General features: G+C 44.3%; 1 long non-coding RNA gene across 1 annotated transcript; it reads left to right on the forward strand.

Moving 5' to 3' along the window:
• The first annotated feature begins 5,617 nt into the window (after positions 1-5,617).
• Positions 5,618-16,124, forward strand: Gm32137. Its single transcript, XR_001783446.1, has 2 exons — positions 5,618-5,772; positions 15,779-16,124. It is a non-coding gene; the product is annotated as a predicted gene, 32137 (long non-coding RNA).
• The last annotated feature ends 1,334 nt before the right edge of the window (positions 16,125-17,458 follow it).

Raw genomic sequence — 17,458 nt, forward strand, 5'->3', positions numbered from 1 at the left:
GAGGTATTTATTAAAAGCAAACAAAAGCACCACAGGTATAGATAACATATGTCCATTTCCCCCTAGTTAATCAAATATGCATTAATTTGGTTTCTCCATAATATACCTCCGTTTTTGCACTGGAAAAGAAAACCAAAAATCAGAAACTCAACCACAAGTGATTTTTAACGTCATTTTCCATAAAATGAAATTTTCTCTAATATTTCAATGAAGGTTAACATTATAATCAGAAAAATATCTTTTCTAGGATGAACTATGCCCACAGAACTGGAGGAAACAGCACCTCTCCAGTGAATGTTATGTAAACAAGAAAGGACACAGAAGTCTCTCTAGAGGTTCTACTATAAATAGCAGGTGCTTTCTGAGAGCAAACATCCCAAGACTTTTTTTTTTTTGGTATATTTTACTCAGAACTTGAATGTTGATTTTACCACTAAAGCTGCAAAGGACCAATGTTATTGAAAAGATCAGAAAGAATTCTCTACTGCCAGTATTTGGAACTATTTGCAAAATTTAGCCTCTGAGTGATTCAGAAAAGTATTTTTTTTAAAGTAGTACTTGATGTGAGTCTACACATGCCAGTTAGATCAGATATAGATCCTGGAACATGGAAAAGACACCCAAGGACATCTAGGTTCATGGAAATGAAATGTGGACATTAGACAATAATGTATTAGTATTGATATTGGTTTATTAACTATGTGAAATGCATTACGCTGATGTGTGTTCTGAATGAGGAAACTGGCTGGGGGCTGTATGGGAACCTTACACAATAGTTTCTCAATCTTTTGAAAATTAAACTTAAAAGACAAAGATGTCATGTAATCGTCACTCAGCACAAGGGGAAAAGACTATGTATCTTTAGACTTTGAAGAAAGAGCTTAAACTCTGTTAAGGTTAGAACTAAGCTACAACACAGCTACCATATGACCTAGACGATTCATAGGTTCCACATAGGAATGCTAGCACATCTGTGCTTATTGCTATGCTTTGTGTAATAGGCAGGAAATAGGTAGAATCAGCATGAATACCCAACAACAAATAAATGACCAAAAATATGGTATGTATGCACAATGACATTTTTTCAGCCAGAAAGAAAAAAGGAAATAATGACTTTCCAAGAAAGTGTGGGGGGGGGGGAGGGAGAGAGAGAGAGAGAGAGAGAGAGAGAGAGAGAGAGAGAGAGAGAGAGAGAGAGAGAGAGAGAGAGATGCACATACATTCACACTACATACATGCATACACATGCCCACACACAGAATGTACCAAATGTGCAAAGCCCTAAGCACAGAGCTTGACATTTGAGATTTTCATTTAATTATCCCGGAGGCTGAAATTTATCCTCTTGTCAATGGAGCCTCCATTTGCAGCTGGCAACTTATAACTTTTGTCTATTTTTCTAAAGAGTGTTACTATTTGGTTAAGGGCATCTATTTAGGTTTGCAAATCTTAACTATAGATATGGCCCATGAAGAGCCTTTGTTGAAGTTTGAAGTAGACACTGAAGCTGTGTGGGGTAGGGAAAGACTCAGCTGGATTTGGTACCAACCCCTTTTAAGTGGACTAGAAAGTTGGGAGGAGATCTAAGTGAAAACTCTATCATTCTCCCATCATTTCCTCTAAGTTTGTAAATATGTCAATACTCAACACGATACATTCTTCAAAACAAGAAAAGAAAAGAGAGCTTTTTTTGTGGGATTATGGGTTAGCCAACCACGACCATTAATCAGCTAATGACTTTCAGTATGTTTGTAGTTCCTCTAGGCAGTGGGGCCGGGAAGCCATGTCTGTGGACAGCCTGAGACCACAAAGTGTAAAATACTTCTACTAAGCAGGCATCCCAGAGCCCTGCTTTCTCTGAGCCTGTGTCTGCTGGAAGGGGCAGGCCTGGTTTCTGTGTGCTTGCTGTCCTTCAGGGGTGGGCTAACCTCACCACTCTCGGTGCTCAGGGGTGGGCTAGCCTCACCACTCTTAGAGCTTAGAGGATCTTCCCTTATTTCCCTCGGTCTCCCTCAGACAGATCTGGAAGTCCAGCTTGCTTTTGTCTTCTTCAGTCCTCCTGAATTTGTGCTTTTTGGGCACAGGCTCTCACACAAGTCTTCTGTCCCAAGAGATGTCATGAGTGTCTGAAAAGTTGCATATAGTTGTGTCTTAAAGCAAACAAAGAAACTACATAGTCATTTTGTGTTTTGAGCTAGAAAATCTAATTTATTATTAATGTAAAAGATTTTCAATTTATTTATTTATTTCTCTATTTTGATTGATTGATTGATTGATTGATGATTGAGTGTGTGCACACCCATGTGAGTGTTAGTGTGTGTGTGTGTGTGTGTGTGTGTGTCGTCAGAGGACAGCTTACAGGAGTTGATTCTCCCCTTCTGCTTCATGGCTTCTGGGCCTTGAGTCTAGATTACCAGGCTTTGTGGAAAATGTCTGTACACGCTGAGGTATCTCATGTCCTTTGTCATTTTTAAGGTCATTAATGGTAGGCCATGTGTTGACATTGCCATTTTGATACCAATAAATCTTCTCCCTTCATTGTGAATCCTTTCTCTCTCATGACTCTTACACTCTTCAGTGGTGACTAAGAGTCTATCACGCCGTAGAGTTTTCTGATTCGTCATTATTTGGGTGTATCTATTTTAAACTTGCTTTACAGCTCCGAGGAGACTTAAAAAAATCATGTTTGGAGGATAGTGGGCTAGTAGGGAGTAGAAAAGAAACCAATAGGAAGGCCAAGCTTATATCATTTGCTCTCCATATTTTGAATTTGAATCATTTTTCTTGAGATAAGTTCTCATCAAGTTGCCCAAGCTTGCCCAGAAATTGTAATCCTTTCTCCTTAGACTTCCAAGGAGGTGGGGCCACAAGCATGCACCAGGGCACCTCGCCCACACACTGGCTCCTGCAGGGTGTCCCGGTGCGGCTCTCTGGCACCTAATCCATACAATGGTTCCTTGCAGGCTGTCCGGGTGCTGCACACCAGAACGTGGCCCACACACTGGCTTCCTGCAGGCGGTCTGGGTGCTTCCTTCCACACACTGGCTTCATCCCTTTTGCTCCCTTCCACCTTCTGTTCTGACTGTGTGTTTTCCAGTCACCTATCCTCAAGCTTTTCCCTCCTGCTTGTTTTATTACTTTTTCTTCCTCTTTGCTTTTATTTCTTAGTTTACTGTTTGTTTTTGTTTTTTTGGGTTGTTGTTGAGTTTTTTTTTTTCTCTTTTTGCCTAAGGATTTCTGTTTTGCTTTTTTTTTTTTTTTAATTAATCTCTTTTCTCTGTTAAACTTTTCTCTTCTCTTGCAGAATTAGATTATTTCTGTGGTCTTTTGTGTTTTGTTTTGTTTTGTTTGCTTATTTTAAAGACAGTATCTCATAGCACTAGTTAGCCTGGGATTTGCTATTCAGACCAGGCTGGCCTTGAACTCTCAGAGATCTGCCTGTCTCTGCCTCCTAAATGCTGGGATTAGAGGCCTGCCCTACTCCTCTACTTCCCGTCCACCCTGTTTTTGTTTTGTATAGCACTTTAAAAAAATATCTGTTTTGAATTGTACATCTTAGAGTTTACAAGTATCAGTCATTATCCAGTCAGTTTCTGGTGCTTTCTTTTGCTGGCTAAGTTAGGTCCTATTTCTTAAAAGTTCTTGTTGTTTGTTGACATGCCATGTCATCTGGAACCTGAGAGATTAAACTTTTTAGTAGTTATCATAGCCTGGTCTTTCTTGTTCCCATCTTTCCAAAACTTCTAAGCAAGATACTTATTTGGCCCGGAACTTGTGGGCGTTCTACTACAGCAGGTTTGCCACCATCTCATGTTGGTGTGCTGCCGCTGCTTCAGCACTAGAGGGCGCCCCGGGCCTAGTCCGGGGAGATTCTGGTGGTGCCATCTGCACGTACGTGCTGGTCTGGACAGGGCCAATGTTAGCGTTTTACCAGCCCGGCAGCATTCTAGGCATAGACATGTATTCATTTCGGTATCTACCTTTATATCCCTTTTGGGGCAGGGGTGCAGAGGCTGCCCAAGTGATGTGAAGACATCAGCTGCAGAGCTTGGCTCACGGGCAGAGGCCTTCTGTAATTGGTACTGTCTGTTCAAATTTGGGAGAGGACAGTAGAGGCAGTCCTTTCATCACATGGCCAAGGATAGTAAAGACTCAATCTGCATGTACTGCCTAGGAACAGAGCTCTAGTGTCCTAACTGGCACTTGCTCACAGCATGGCAAACTTGGTAGATAGTTCTAAAGGCTGGGCTTAATTCTCTTCTGATCCGACAGGCAGTCAGGCAGGCACGGAGGCAGCATCTTTTACTGTTGGGGACTGGTGAGGCTTCCTTCCTGCCATCTTCAAGATGTCTTTTCTGATTTTCATACTGAAACCAGGTACCGCAGCTGCTTGCATCGCTTCCTTAGTTCCTGTGCAAATAGTGTGAGATGTAGATGGCTGTCTGAATCGGTGTCTGTGGGGGGCTGGGGGTGGGGAGATCCCTCAAGCAAATACCCAGCCGGCTGCTGTCTTACCCATCTTCCACTACTAGATTCTCTCTCTCTCTCTTGTCCCCCTTCTCTTTCCTAACCTCCCTTACTCCCTCCCCCTCTCTCCTTCTGTTGTGTCTTTCTCTCCCTCTCTATCTCTCTCCATCTCTCTCTTACCCCTCTCTCTTCCCCCTCTCACTCTCTTCCTCTGGTTCTCTCTCTCTCTTTTCTTTCTTTCTTAATTAACATTTTCCTTGTGAATTTCAAATACACACATATTCACACATGCACATTCACACACCCACATTCACACACACTCACAAGCACACACACACACACACATTCACACTGCATTCTCATTACTGTCACTGTGGTGCTCACCCTCATCTCCAAGCAAGAGTCTGGACAGCGGTGACTTTTGTCGCCATCTGCTGGCAGTACACACACATTACAGGAGAACATCTAAACTGTATAGAGGCAAGAGCCAAGAAGATTTTAATCCACTTTGGGGAGTGTGAGTCAGCATATGGAGAAGTAGGATAGAATGTTAGAAGTGGAAATGTGTTTTAAAGTTTCAGCAGACAAGCCCTTTGGAGTGAAAGTGTCTGGTTGTCACACAGTGGCTGTCCTGTCAGCTGTGGCCTTACGCGTCTGGGTGTCACTTGGTGGTTCTGGGTCCATCCCTAACTTCTTACCCAGTTTGGCTAATTAAAGAGTTATTGAAGTGCCTTGGTATCTCCGAGTTTATAGGCGAAAAATGAATTAAAATCACATACCCAGAGATTCTAAACCATTTGCAAAATAAGCCACTCTACTACTGCAGAGCCTTAGTTCTGGGCTACCTACCCACACCACCAGGAAACAGGGAATAGAAAGCAGTGGCCACTTTTCTTTTAACATATTATTTCTGTAGGATGCTGGTTCAAGTAGCTCTTGTCAAAGCTGAATGCAATCAAGAAATCGAGCCACGCTGGCTAAAACATTATCTGAGGTTTTCGAGAAGTGCCAGGCCTGGCTCTGACTACTGACCATGTCAGATGGAAACTAATGACCTTGGGGCAGATGAAAGACTGCAAAGAGCACTGGTTAATTGGAGGTAGCCGGGGGAGACAGGGATAATTGGAGGAGCATAATGGAAGGAGTGCATTAGAGAGGGTCTGCGCAGGCGCACTCTACCCAGGGCTTCCTGTAAGTGCTCGCTTGCTGGGCAGAATCCATTATCTCCCTGGGATACCCCATTATAGCTTAGCGGGATGGAAACCATGGTGCCCTGTTCTTGGAACTGAGGAGGAGCAAACTAAGGTAAACATTTCCCAGAAAACCAGGAGGAAAATATAACTTAGTTACACAGTGGAAGTAAGTTCTGAGGCACAGATGATGATGACGACAACGATGACGACCACGACGACGACGTCTGCCTGTGGAGTTTGCTTTGTTGAGGAGGGATTTTGACAGAATGGGAAATGGGATGGCTTTGTTTGGTGATGGGAAAATATACAAAAATATATATATATATGCGCGCATTGCAAACAGGATGTCTAGGAAAAAGAGAAAACCGTGAGATGGCAGACTTTTGGGAATTGGAGTGGGCAGTGTTTATTTGCTTGTTTGTGTGTTTGTTTTATTTATTTGCTACAACGTCTCATGGAACCTAGGCTGACCTGTAGCTTACGATGTAGTGGAGAATGACTTTAAATTCCTTAATTTCCTACCTCCACTCCCTGAGTACTGAGATCGCAGTCATGTGCCCTTGGACCTGTCTTGAATTTGTAATTATTTATGATCTTTGACGTGTTGCCTGTTGGGCATTAGAAATGGGCCAAGGGCTCTTATGCCGTTTAATTTCTTTCTTTCTTTTTTTTTGTGGGTACCCCATGAATAAAGTATTCCTATGCTCCCCCATTTTACAGGAGAAAGGGGCTTAGGAATGTTCTAGAATGTACTCAAGCTCACAAGGTTAGGAGGAGTAGGGACAGGCCTCCTCCGCAGAGTTCTGGCGGTCACAGGAGGTTCGCATGGACCTTTGATCTTTGAGTCATTCTTCTGTCCAGTGATCTCTGTTGTCACCCAATGTGCCTTTGCTGTAAGTCCCCATCGCCCTGCATCTTTCTGGTCTACCTAGTCATCAGCTTCAGCTGCATTAGACATCATCTGAATGAACTTACTGTGCCGAGGGAGGAATCCCCCTCCCCAGGAGTGTAATAGTAAATGGCCAGCTTTTGTATGGCTCGTCCTCTTTCCTCTGAGGCTCAGTCCTCCCATCAGCTTTCTTCCCCCAGCCCCCTTCCTTCATCCTATCCTATGCACATTAAAACCCTGAGCTCAGAGGAACCCAGAGAGAGCAGCTGAGGGGCCCCAAGCCACTCTTCCTGTGAGAAAGTTCTTAGAATTCTTCAAAGGCTCACCCAGTGTCACACAGATCATCTAGGTGTGCAAGCATCGGACTGGAGTGTGTCTCCTTCCGTGGAGCACTTTAGATGTATGTAAACTAGCTACTCAGTTGCTGGAGAGAATTATATTTTACTCTTTGACACTGACAAGGAAAGCACAACAGAGAAAAGTCAGGGACCATGCTGGGGAAAGCCCACGGCACTGTTAGTTCTCCTCTTCCTCCTCCTCCTCCTCCTCCTGCTTTTCTTCCTCTTCCTTCTTCATGAAACTTTGCTGTATAAGGAAATATTTGTAACCAGAATCATGGAAGATGGTGAGTGCCCTTCGGCAAGGCAGCTCAGATGAACATGGTGAGGGGACAAAGTGAGGTCAGAGAGAAGGTGTGCCCTCACTGCAAGCAAACACTGGGCTGGAGTTCAGGGCCAGAACTTGGGAAAAAAGGGCACAAGGTTTTGCTTTGATACTAGCAAGCCATGTTCCTGAGCACCTCATCTGACTTCCAGTCTCTATTTCTAGTCATACATTGAGCTAAGAGTGTTGGCAGCCTTTCCCACTGTGGCTTTTTCATTAATAAAATTGATCAAATGTAGAATTAGAAATCTTGTGGTCAAAGATCTAAGAATTGGAATGAAGGATCCATTTTCTCTCCCCTTCTCTCTTCCCAGTTTCCTACTCCTTCCCCGCCCCCTTCTCAGGCTGCCATGAAGTAAACAATTTTCTCTATAACATGCCTCTGCCGTGACATACCTCACTCCTGTACACAGCCATAGACCAACTAGGTCACAGACTGAAACTTAAAGTATGAGCCCAAGTCAGTCTCCTTTGTTAAGTTGTTTCTGGCGGGTGCTTGTAGCCATGGTAGAAGTCAAGTACAGAAACCAGGTACCAGAGACGTGGGATCATGACTGTGACAACTGATGATATGGTTCAGAGACCTTTGGGATGTTTGAGGGAAGGATCCCAGTGAGTTTCAATAAGCAGACTAGAGAAAGCCTAAGATTCTGTAGGAAGTTCCTATTGGGTGTCCCTGGTGCAATTGCAGAAGGCCAGAATGAAGACAGTAGAGTATGTTGATGAGATTTTAGATGAGACTTGAACATAGGTCTTCTTATAAGAGCTGCAAGTGCTCTTAACCACTGAGTCATCTCTCCGGCCCTGTATCTAGAATTGTTACTTACCCATGTCTGTCCAGGCTCCTTTACCTGGAATGCTTAACTCACCTTATGTGTCCTGGAGCTGGACATTGGATGTTTACTTTTCCCAGTCTCCAATATGACACTTGCCTGGGTTATCACAAATCCCCTACACCATCACTTCTTCATCTTTAAATTGGAATAATACATCCCAGTGTCATGGCTCAAGATTTTGGGAAGGAGACAAGAACAATTGTCACCCAGATACAACCATTGCTTGGGCTCAGATGGGAAACTACTGGATGAAGATGTGTGTGTGTGTGTGTGTGTGTGTGTGTACGTACTGTAGAAAAGAACAGAATAGGGCTCTTTAAATGTGGTCATTCTCCCAGTGTTAGGACCTGTGCATGTTTCCTGTGTGATTTCCACATTGGTTGACAGGAGGATCAGAGAACAGAGAGCTTATGTACCATTTGCCCCAGGGCTTCATGCACAGACCAGCAACAGTAGTGGTGATAGTTATTTCAGTTAAGTTGCTCTTTCTCCAGGATTCCAACAGTGCTTGATTTCAGATATCTTTATTGACTTGGGGAGTTGAGCACCTCTTTACACCTCAGTGCCATCATCCGAAGATTGAAATGCCCACACCCCGTGACTAGAGCGAACAGGGAAAGTCCTGCAGAAAGCCACACCCAGAATTAACCAGCTGTTCTAGTTGGGCCTTGTATGAGTCTAACAACATCACAATGGGGCTGGGCCTAATGATACTGGGCAAGCTTCTGAATGTTTGCAGAACAAATATATGAAGTATTGCTTCACTGTGGACCCAAAAAACCACAGCCAGCCACGCCAGCTCAAGGTGGGCCATCCACCATGGTAACCAGAAAACCACAGCCAGCCACGCCAGCTCAAGGTGGGCCATCCACCATGGTGGTCAGTTCTGAGCTTCCAGAGCATTTCCCACTTGTGATTCCTTTTTGCTAGAGATAGTTTTCCAAGACCCTGAGTATGTAGGCATATAAAACAATTGTGCAAATCAAACTTTTACTGGTAACACACAACATAAAGGCATTTTACTTGAAAACAATGTTTTTGTACATGTATATTGTGCATTTATTAATGATAAAAGCAAACTTGTGTACTAATGAGATGTGCTTGTTTGTTTTTTATATAAGTAATTAAATAATGGTGGACTATTTAGTACTGCAGGATGTGACATCTTCAATGTTTTTCAGTTGACTGATACTTTTTTTTTAACTGTCAATGCTGTGAGTGTCACTTTGTGTAATATATAACACTAAATAGCAGAAGTATGCTTAGGGACAATTCATAAAATTTTGAACGGTCTATCCTAGCCCCAAGCTAGAATGCATGCAACAACATTTTATGAAATCCAGAACAACCACTCAAATAGTAAGTTTTAAAATCAAACATTTGAACATGATACAGTCCGAAGAACCACTACCTGGATATAGACACTCTGAGAGATTGAAGCAGGAAAACACTGTCTTGCCATCTGTCATCAAGCCATTTTGTTTCTATAAGAGCAGAGACCTTAGTATAAACAGAACAAACACTGCAGGCAGTGATACAGCGTAGTCTTTGCCATAGTTCTAGAAGCCAGGGAAGGCATGAGGTGACCCATGTTGACTGGAAGTGCATGCCCATCTGCACGGCTTCCTGCATCATCTGCATGGCTTCCTGCATCCGCAATCAACAGTGGCTGAAGGACCTCGAAGGGACAAAGGCCAGGACTTTCTTCAAAATCTGGGTGGTGAGTGCTCTTAATGATAAATATTCTCAAAAGAGCTACCCTCAGCAGCATGTTCCTCAGGGCAGCAAGCCAAATCACAGAACAACCATGGCTGTAGTCTAGAGCCTTCTAAAAATAAAGTTTGGGTGCTAGGAGCCCCATTCCAGGATAGATGTAGCCTAAGAGATTGCTGAGGCTTGGGGGAATAATGATATAGACCTGAAAGGAAGGCCTGAAGATATCTATCTATCTATCTATCTATCTATCTATCTATCTATCTATCAGTGTAAGAAATCGGGCAGAAAATGCAAATTTGGCCAGTGTGTAATGGTCTCAATAGGGAAGTTACACACGCCAGAGCTTTGCAGATCCAGTATTGAGGAAGCTGCTACGGTAGCTATCCATCACATAGTGACTTCTGGACCCAGATATGTCTACAAGTGTATTTTATGTATGTGACATAGGAATAGAGGAAGGTGTGCTTGGAAAAATACTAAGTGTTAACTAGATAATCTCTTACATAAGGAATAGCAGTCATTGCACTGTCACTGCAGACCCTAAAGCCCTGTCCCTCCCTCATCCACCCTCACCAGGCTCAGTCCTCCTTCATGGTATTTGCCTTTATATTATGCGTTGTGTATGTTGCTATGTGACAAAGCTTTGCACTGTATGTTCACTTAAAGTGATTATTTCATTAGGAAGAACTCCTATGCAATTAGGGTCTGGACTCCACTTGGCTCTTTGCCTTAACAGCCCGTTCAGCTGCCTTCAGCTGCACCCTTGAGCGCCGCCTTCAGGTAGGTCCTGGTACTAGCCTGATGTTTAAGGGCCTCAGTATTGCGTGCAAACTAAAGCCTGCAGCCAACTTCCTTAGTGTCCTGCATGAGTTTATGGCACAAGTCCCAGAAAACAGAAGTATGCCTGACTGCTTATTCTCACAGGAGATTTTATTATCTTGTGACGACCTAATACTAATTATTTTCATCATACTTAATTTGGAGACTTTAAAGTGGAAACTTACTAGCCAGAAGACTCAATTCAGTTGAAACAGTGGTTTGAGTCACTAGCCACTGAGGTTACTGCAAAGATGAGCAAAATTACTATATGTTTTTAAAAATTGAATTATAAGACAATGCAGAATTCGAATTCAGGCTCTTATTTTTTCTTTTTTTTTTCATTTTTTAAAGATTTTATTTATTTTATATAAATGAGTACACTGTAGCTGTCTTCAGACACCCCAGAAGAGGGCATTGGATCCCATTACAGATGGTTGTGAGCCACCATGTGGTTGCTGGGACTTGAACTCAGGACCTCTGGAAGAGCAGTCAGTGCTCTTAACCACTGAGCCATCTCCAGCCCCCTCTTATTTTTTAAAATTTCTAACCCAGTTGTTCTTCCCAATTATTCTCTTTCCCTTCTCTTTGTCTCTTTCTTTTTAAACTTGGAAACTCCCTGCTTAGATGATGAGCTGAATTTTCAGGAGAAGAGTCTGAGATATGGAATTGGAAGCCCAAATGAAGCTGGCCACGCCAGCCTTATTGTGACTCCCTAACAGTTTAGTAAAAGGCTGAGGCCAGGATTGGGGACTTCAGTTGTACAAAACCCACCAGAGCCTCACAGTCTGCTTCATCAACACGATCTGTCTGTTTTGGAAAGAACTAGGCTGTGCCTTCCCAGACGCTGCAGACCACTCTCCTTCCATGTGGATGCACTGACGCTACCATGTGTCATGGAGACTGGCGAGTCCCATTGCCAGCCATACGACTTACACTTCCCAGATAACTTTGTAAAGACACCGAGACCTATAGCGATCAAGTGAGTTAGATCTAACTGGACTGGGATGGCTCTACTGGGAGCCAGCATCAAGGGACCACTGGCTTAGCATAGCTGAGATTCCATTACAAAAGCTAGAAGAGGGGTTGCTTCACCTCTCTTAGACGTGTACCCTTTCATACCTTTAAACTCAGGCCCTTAATAAGGAGCCTTGATGGAGATGTGACAGCCAGACAAGTGTATTATCTTGTACTGATAAAATATACTTTTCAAAATTCAGCACAGGGACTGAAGAAAGATGGCCCAGCTATTGAGACTGCCTCTTGATCTTCCAGAGAACATGAGTGAGGTTCCAAGCACTCACTTTTGGTGTTGCACAATCCCCTATAGTTCTGGCTCAGAGAGATCTAAGTATCCTCTTCTGGTCTTTGCAGGTACCTTTGACCCCCCTGACTCTCTCACATACACATAGCCCTTGTTTCTTCCTAGCTGCAAACTGCAACATTTACCTCAAAGCCACTATTAACCTCTTATTTCTGAAGAAGAGTACAAGAAAGATTTAAAATTTACTTCTTAAATGTCACTCTTGCTAACACATTTTAAATTGGTGGAGCAGAAGTGACAACACAGGCAGCCTTGGGGTGGGTGAGGTTGTGACATAAAGAGCAAGAACCCTCTAGCCACGGGGTATTGGCCAGCTCTTTTGGTAGCTGAATGTGCTTCTGAAGTGTAGCTGTTCAGCATGTGGTATATCGATGGACTGCACCTGCCCCCCACCCCCACCTCCGCCCCCGGAGTCAGGAGCTGGCTCACAGATATGTATTCTAGACCAGACGAAGCTCTGTGCCCTTCCATCTCCCTCATACTTGATCTGGAGCAAAGGGTTTGGTTTGTGTTCCTTCCTGTTTGCCAGTGTTAGCTGGCTCATGCCAGAATGGACTGAAGACATCTTTTCTAGCTCATTCTTGCTCTTTTGTGCCACGGTTTTGAAGAACAGGGAACTTAGACAGGTGAGTTGTTCCTGGGTGTGTGGTCAGGGTCCTAGCCAATCAGGGATGCTCAAGATTGCAAGGTACAGCAGGGCCGCTCTGAGGGCTTTCTGTCAGGCACTTGTCCCACCTGGAACTCTGCTGAGGGCTGCAGCCTGCCATCTGAGAGCTAACCACCATGCTGACTCACCATCCTTGTGGTTGAGAGAACATTAGCGAGCAAGAGTCTCCCATGAGCCTTAGCGCTTCAAAATATAGGACAGAGAACCTCCACCGGAAGGGTATTTGGCTAGTGAGAAACCAACCCTTTCCTGTCCTCTTTCTCTCTCTCTTTTACTCTGTATTGTTGTTAAGTGGCCAGGAAGACATGGGCTATTTGCTCTCAAATCCCCAGGGAAAAAGTGAAGTTGAGTCAGGAACCAGGGAAAGTGACAGGTATAACCTCTGTCTATAGGAACTCTCTGGGGTACAGAGGATGCTACCTATCTGTTGCTGCTAGGCTTCCTGCTACAACTAACCCTGTACCTAGCACAGCCTCTGCCAGTCCGTTGGTAAAGCTCCATGCATGATTCTTAGAGAAATGTTGTGACCATTGCCAGAGACCTTCAGAAATCTCAGACCAGGGCTGCAGCTTGGATAATTCAGGGATGCAGGTGGGGGGGGGGGAGGGGAGGGGAGGAGATGAGGGAGGTTTTCTTTCACCTTCTATTCATGTTTTCACCTCGTGCACTAATCGGAATGCCCAGGGCATGGCAGCTCTGACCCACTCAGGCTTCCTCCCCAACCCACTTCCACTGGTAGTGACATCTTACCTCAACACCCAGTTCTTCACCTGGCATATTAAGGCACAAAAATAACAACTTGAACATACAGTGAGGTGGCAGAAAGACTAAGGTATTTATGTCCTAATACCCAGAAGCCGAATATATTGCTTTACAAGGCAAAGAGGACTTTGTATGTGTGATTAAAATTATGGACCCGAGGTTGGGGAAGTTACCCTGGATTCACTGGGGGTCAGCTCAGTTTAGTGCTCAGAAGCAGACAACCTTCCCTAGGCAGAGGCAGAGAAAGGTGAGCATGAAAAATGTTGAAAGAAAACATTTAGAGTTCCAGTTCTCTCTCTCCAATATCAGGATCTCTGTGAAAGGATAGGAACTGTGGGTGGCCCTACTCGGCAGCTATCAAGGGAACAGGAGCCCCGGTTCCCCAGATCCACACAACTACTGACATCCAAATAAGCGAAGGCGCAGCTTCTCCTTTGGGGCCCTCAAGAGGAGCACATTCATGTTGACACTCTATTTTCTTTCTTTCTTTCTTTCTTTCTTTCTTTCTTTCTTTCTTTCTTTCTTTCTTTCTTTCTTTCTTTCTCTATCTCTCTCTCTCTCTCTCTCTCTCTCTCTCTCTCTCTCTCCCCCTCCCTCCCTCCCTCCCTCCCTCTCTCTCTCTGTCTCTCTCCCTTCCTTCCTCCCTCCCTCCTTCTTTCTTTCTTTCTTTCTTTCTTTCTTTCTTTCTTTCTTTCTTTCTTTCTTTCTCTCTTTTTCTTTTTTTTTTGTTTTTTTTTCGAGACAGGGTTTCTCTGTGTAGCCCTGGCTGTCCTGCAGCTCATTTTGTAGACCAGGCTGGCCTTGAACTCAGAAATCCACCTGCCTCTGCCTCCTGAGTGACACTATTTTCATCCTGCCGGACTACAGAACTGAATGATAATAAAGTTGCAGTTTCAGATTGAAAACTGAGTCAGTTCGGTACACCACCAACTAATACTAAAACAGCAACAGAATGGAATATATTTTATACCTGGATACCCCCAGCCTCCCCGCCCCCCACCTCTATACCCCTAGTTTCCTTGGTGGCTGTGAGCAGCACTGTCACACTATGTTTGACTGAGTACTGCTGACCAAATGGTCATCTCTTTTCCCGAGCCATATGTTTTTTTGCATCATTGGGTTAGCTTCTTCACTGGTGTTCGCTTCTGGCATCTTCATTTCTCCAGTATCCCAGTATCCCAGTATCCCAGTATCCCAGTATCCCAGTATCCCAGTATCCCAGTATCCCAGTATCCCAGTATCCCAGTATCCCAGTATCCCAGTATCCCAGTATCCCAGTACACAGGAACCTCAGAAGTTTCCCCTGATGTGAGGTCCACACCTCTCACCACTTGCTAATCACCCACTCTGTGACAGGATCCTGATGGAGTTTACTTTATTTACTTCTTAAAACAGCTTCATGGTTTAACATTAGCCTCACTGTACAAACAAGAAACCCAAGGCTCAGAGGTAGTGTGCGTTTCAATCTAAGGACACAAGGCAAAGAATTAGGGTAGAATCCAAGAGAAAATACCTTCTCTCGGGATATATTCTCTTGAGGCGGGCAAGTTGTCCCAAGGTCCAGCTAGTGTGTCTGCTGACACCAGATCTATACAACTGATGGATTTGCAGGGCACTGGCTCAGCCCATCTGACTATGCCCTGTCCTTTGGCTGCTTTGCTTTTCTTCTGGCCCAGTGTGCCAACGAGGGCACTGTCATTTGGATGCCAGAGAAACTGTAGCATTCCGGAGGTCCTGCTACCCTCTCCTCTTCTCAGATCCTATGTATTTGCTTCATCCTAACAGACGCATAGAAGATGCCGCCTGAAGGTTTGCAGGGATGAGTGGTGAGGGTGTCCTGGGAGAAGCTGTGCTGTCTGCTTTGTCCTTTATAATTTGCCTCTGGCTCCCCCTTTTTATAACCCAGGCTCTTGGTAGTGTGTGGTGGAAATAAGAAAGTCAGTTCATTCGTGTGTGCTGTCATTTCTGCTGATTGGGAATTCTAAACCCTGTGATGTTGCCGCTGTCCAGGGGCTTGGAGTAGGCCCTGGGGTCTTAGCAGTTTTTGTAGGGTTAGTAGTAGCAACAACAATAAAAAATGAAGTAATTTTTTTGTATATGAAAATTGAAACAGTCCTTCATGTGGCTGAGAGGGTGTTGTCTTGTAAGAATATAGACACCAGCAGGGCAGTGTTTACCAGGTTCTGGTCTCCTTGGGCCTCTCTGAGGACTCAGGGATCCTCAAACAGTGAGTGTCAGCAAGAGAGGGCTGGGTTCGAATCCCCCATCTCTTGCTCTGCAATTCTGGGAGTCACCTTAGCTCATAGCTTCAGGTTTCCTATGTGGAAAAGACAGGTGAGTTGCCTAATCCATAGACTTGTGAAGATTACATTTAGAAAATGGACCAAGTTTTATGCACTAAATACATAGAAATAAACATCAACCGCTCTTGCTTTTTCAATGCAGAGCAGTGTCTGCATGCTGTCCTGCAATCATTTTGGAGCTGACGACCATTTCAACTTCAGTGGGGAGGACCCACGTTCAGTGCCATCTGAAGCCCCCACTGCTCTCTCCCCACAGGGGATTCCAACCAGGAAGGTTTTAGGCGTCCAGTTTTTCTACCCCACGTGCTTCACCTTCTGTCTTCATCCAGAAGATCTGGGTTCCACCGTGAAGGGTGGACAGCTGCTCAGCATCATCTGGCCTGTGTCTGCTGCACACACCTCCTCTTACCCATATGGCTGCAGTTAGCTTTTCTCTAACTCTTCATGGAAATTACAACTAAAAGAAAATGTTACCATTTTCCACGGGATGATTTTCCCATGACTCAGCTATCTTTAATGTTGATATTTAGTTCGTGTGTGTGTGTGTGTGTGTGTGTGTGTGTGTGTGTGTGTGTGTGTGTGTTTCCTTCACCAGGCAGGCTGAGCTGTGCAGCCTGATGCAGACATCTGAGTGACAGAGCCTGTCACACACACTGATCTTGTTGAGAAGAAACTGCCACCTAGTGGCATGAACAGGCACAGGGCTCCCCAGGAGCTCTAGTTAGCTGGAAAACAAGATAAAACAAAACAGAACAGAACAGGACAAACAAACAAACAAACAAACACAAAAGCCAATCAGTGATGGTTGGTTCCTAAAACTGACAGACTATATGATGTAAGCCATCACAGACAGTGCACATCCCCTAAGTGTAAGTGAAATAGTTTCAGGACAAATGAATATTGAGCCAAAAGTCAGATTGACAACCACTATGTCACTAAAACATGACATCAAGTATCTTCGAATAAACTTAAATCCAAATGATGGTCTATGAGTAGAAACAAATCTAAAACAAATGGCCCAATTAAGAATGAGGTGGTCATATGAATTTATCCAGCACAAACCTACCTACCTACCTTTTACTAGGATGGCCCTAGTTACCACCTTATAGTGTCTGAGTAGCTACCTCATCACAATATAGTGTCAGAGCTGAACAGCAAGTAGCACTATGATGTGAGCAAGGGCAGGACTTAAAAACCATCCAAAGCAAAGACATTTGAGTAACTCCTTCAGGAAGATTTGTTATCACCAGGCAGGAGGATGGACACCAGGAAGGAATTCTGCCTGTCTGAAGAGCATAAGCAAGGCCCCTGGAATGGAAAGAGGAATGAGTTTAGGTGCCTGTGAGATGCGTGCTGTGGCTGGAAAACATCATTTATGCTGGAGCCTGCACAAACTGACTACAGATACCATCTACGTGGTGTATGCGCCATTCACCCATCTTACTCAGGGTAGATTTGCAGGTGTATGGGACGCTGGTTTAAAACTTCCAAAGTCACCGAGGCATGCCATGAAGGCGCCAGCCGGTTCACCACCAGAGTCCACTGTAGATTCAGAGTGAATGCTGTAAAAATTATTCCAGCAGGCGCTTTCTCTCCTGAACACCCACAAGGTGCTTCTTAAATCTGGCTAGAAATACAAAGAACCAGACAGAGACTGCCACGACAGTCTTGAGAAAGAACAATACCAGAAACACACCCTGACAGACTCAAACTCCAAATGTTTCATAAAGCAAGCCGTGGGGGATTGCTGGGAATCCAGGAGCATCTGCCAACCCTCTGGCTCAGCAGTCTGACCCTGAGGTGCAGGCTCAATGAAGACATT

This window comes from Mus musculus, chromosome 2, assembly GCF_000001635.26.
Source record: "Mus musculus strain C57BL/6J chromosome 2, GRCm38.p6 C57BL/6J".
NCBI lineage: Eukaryota > Metazoa > Chordata > Mammalia > Rodentia > Muridae > Mus > Mus musculus.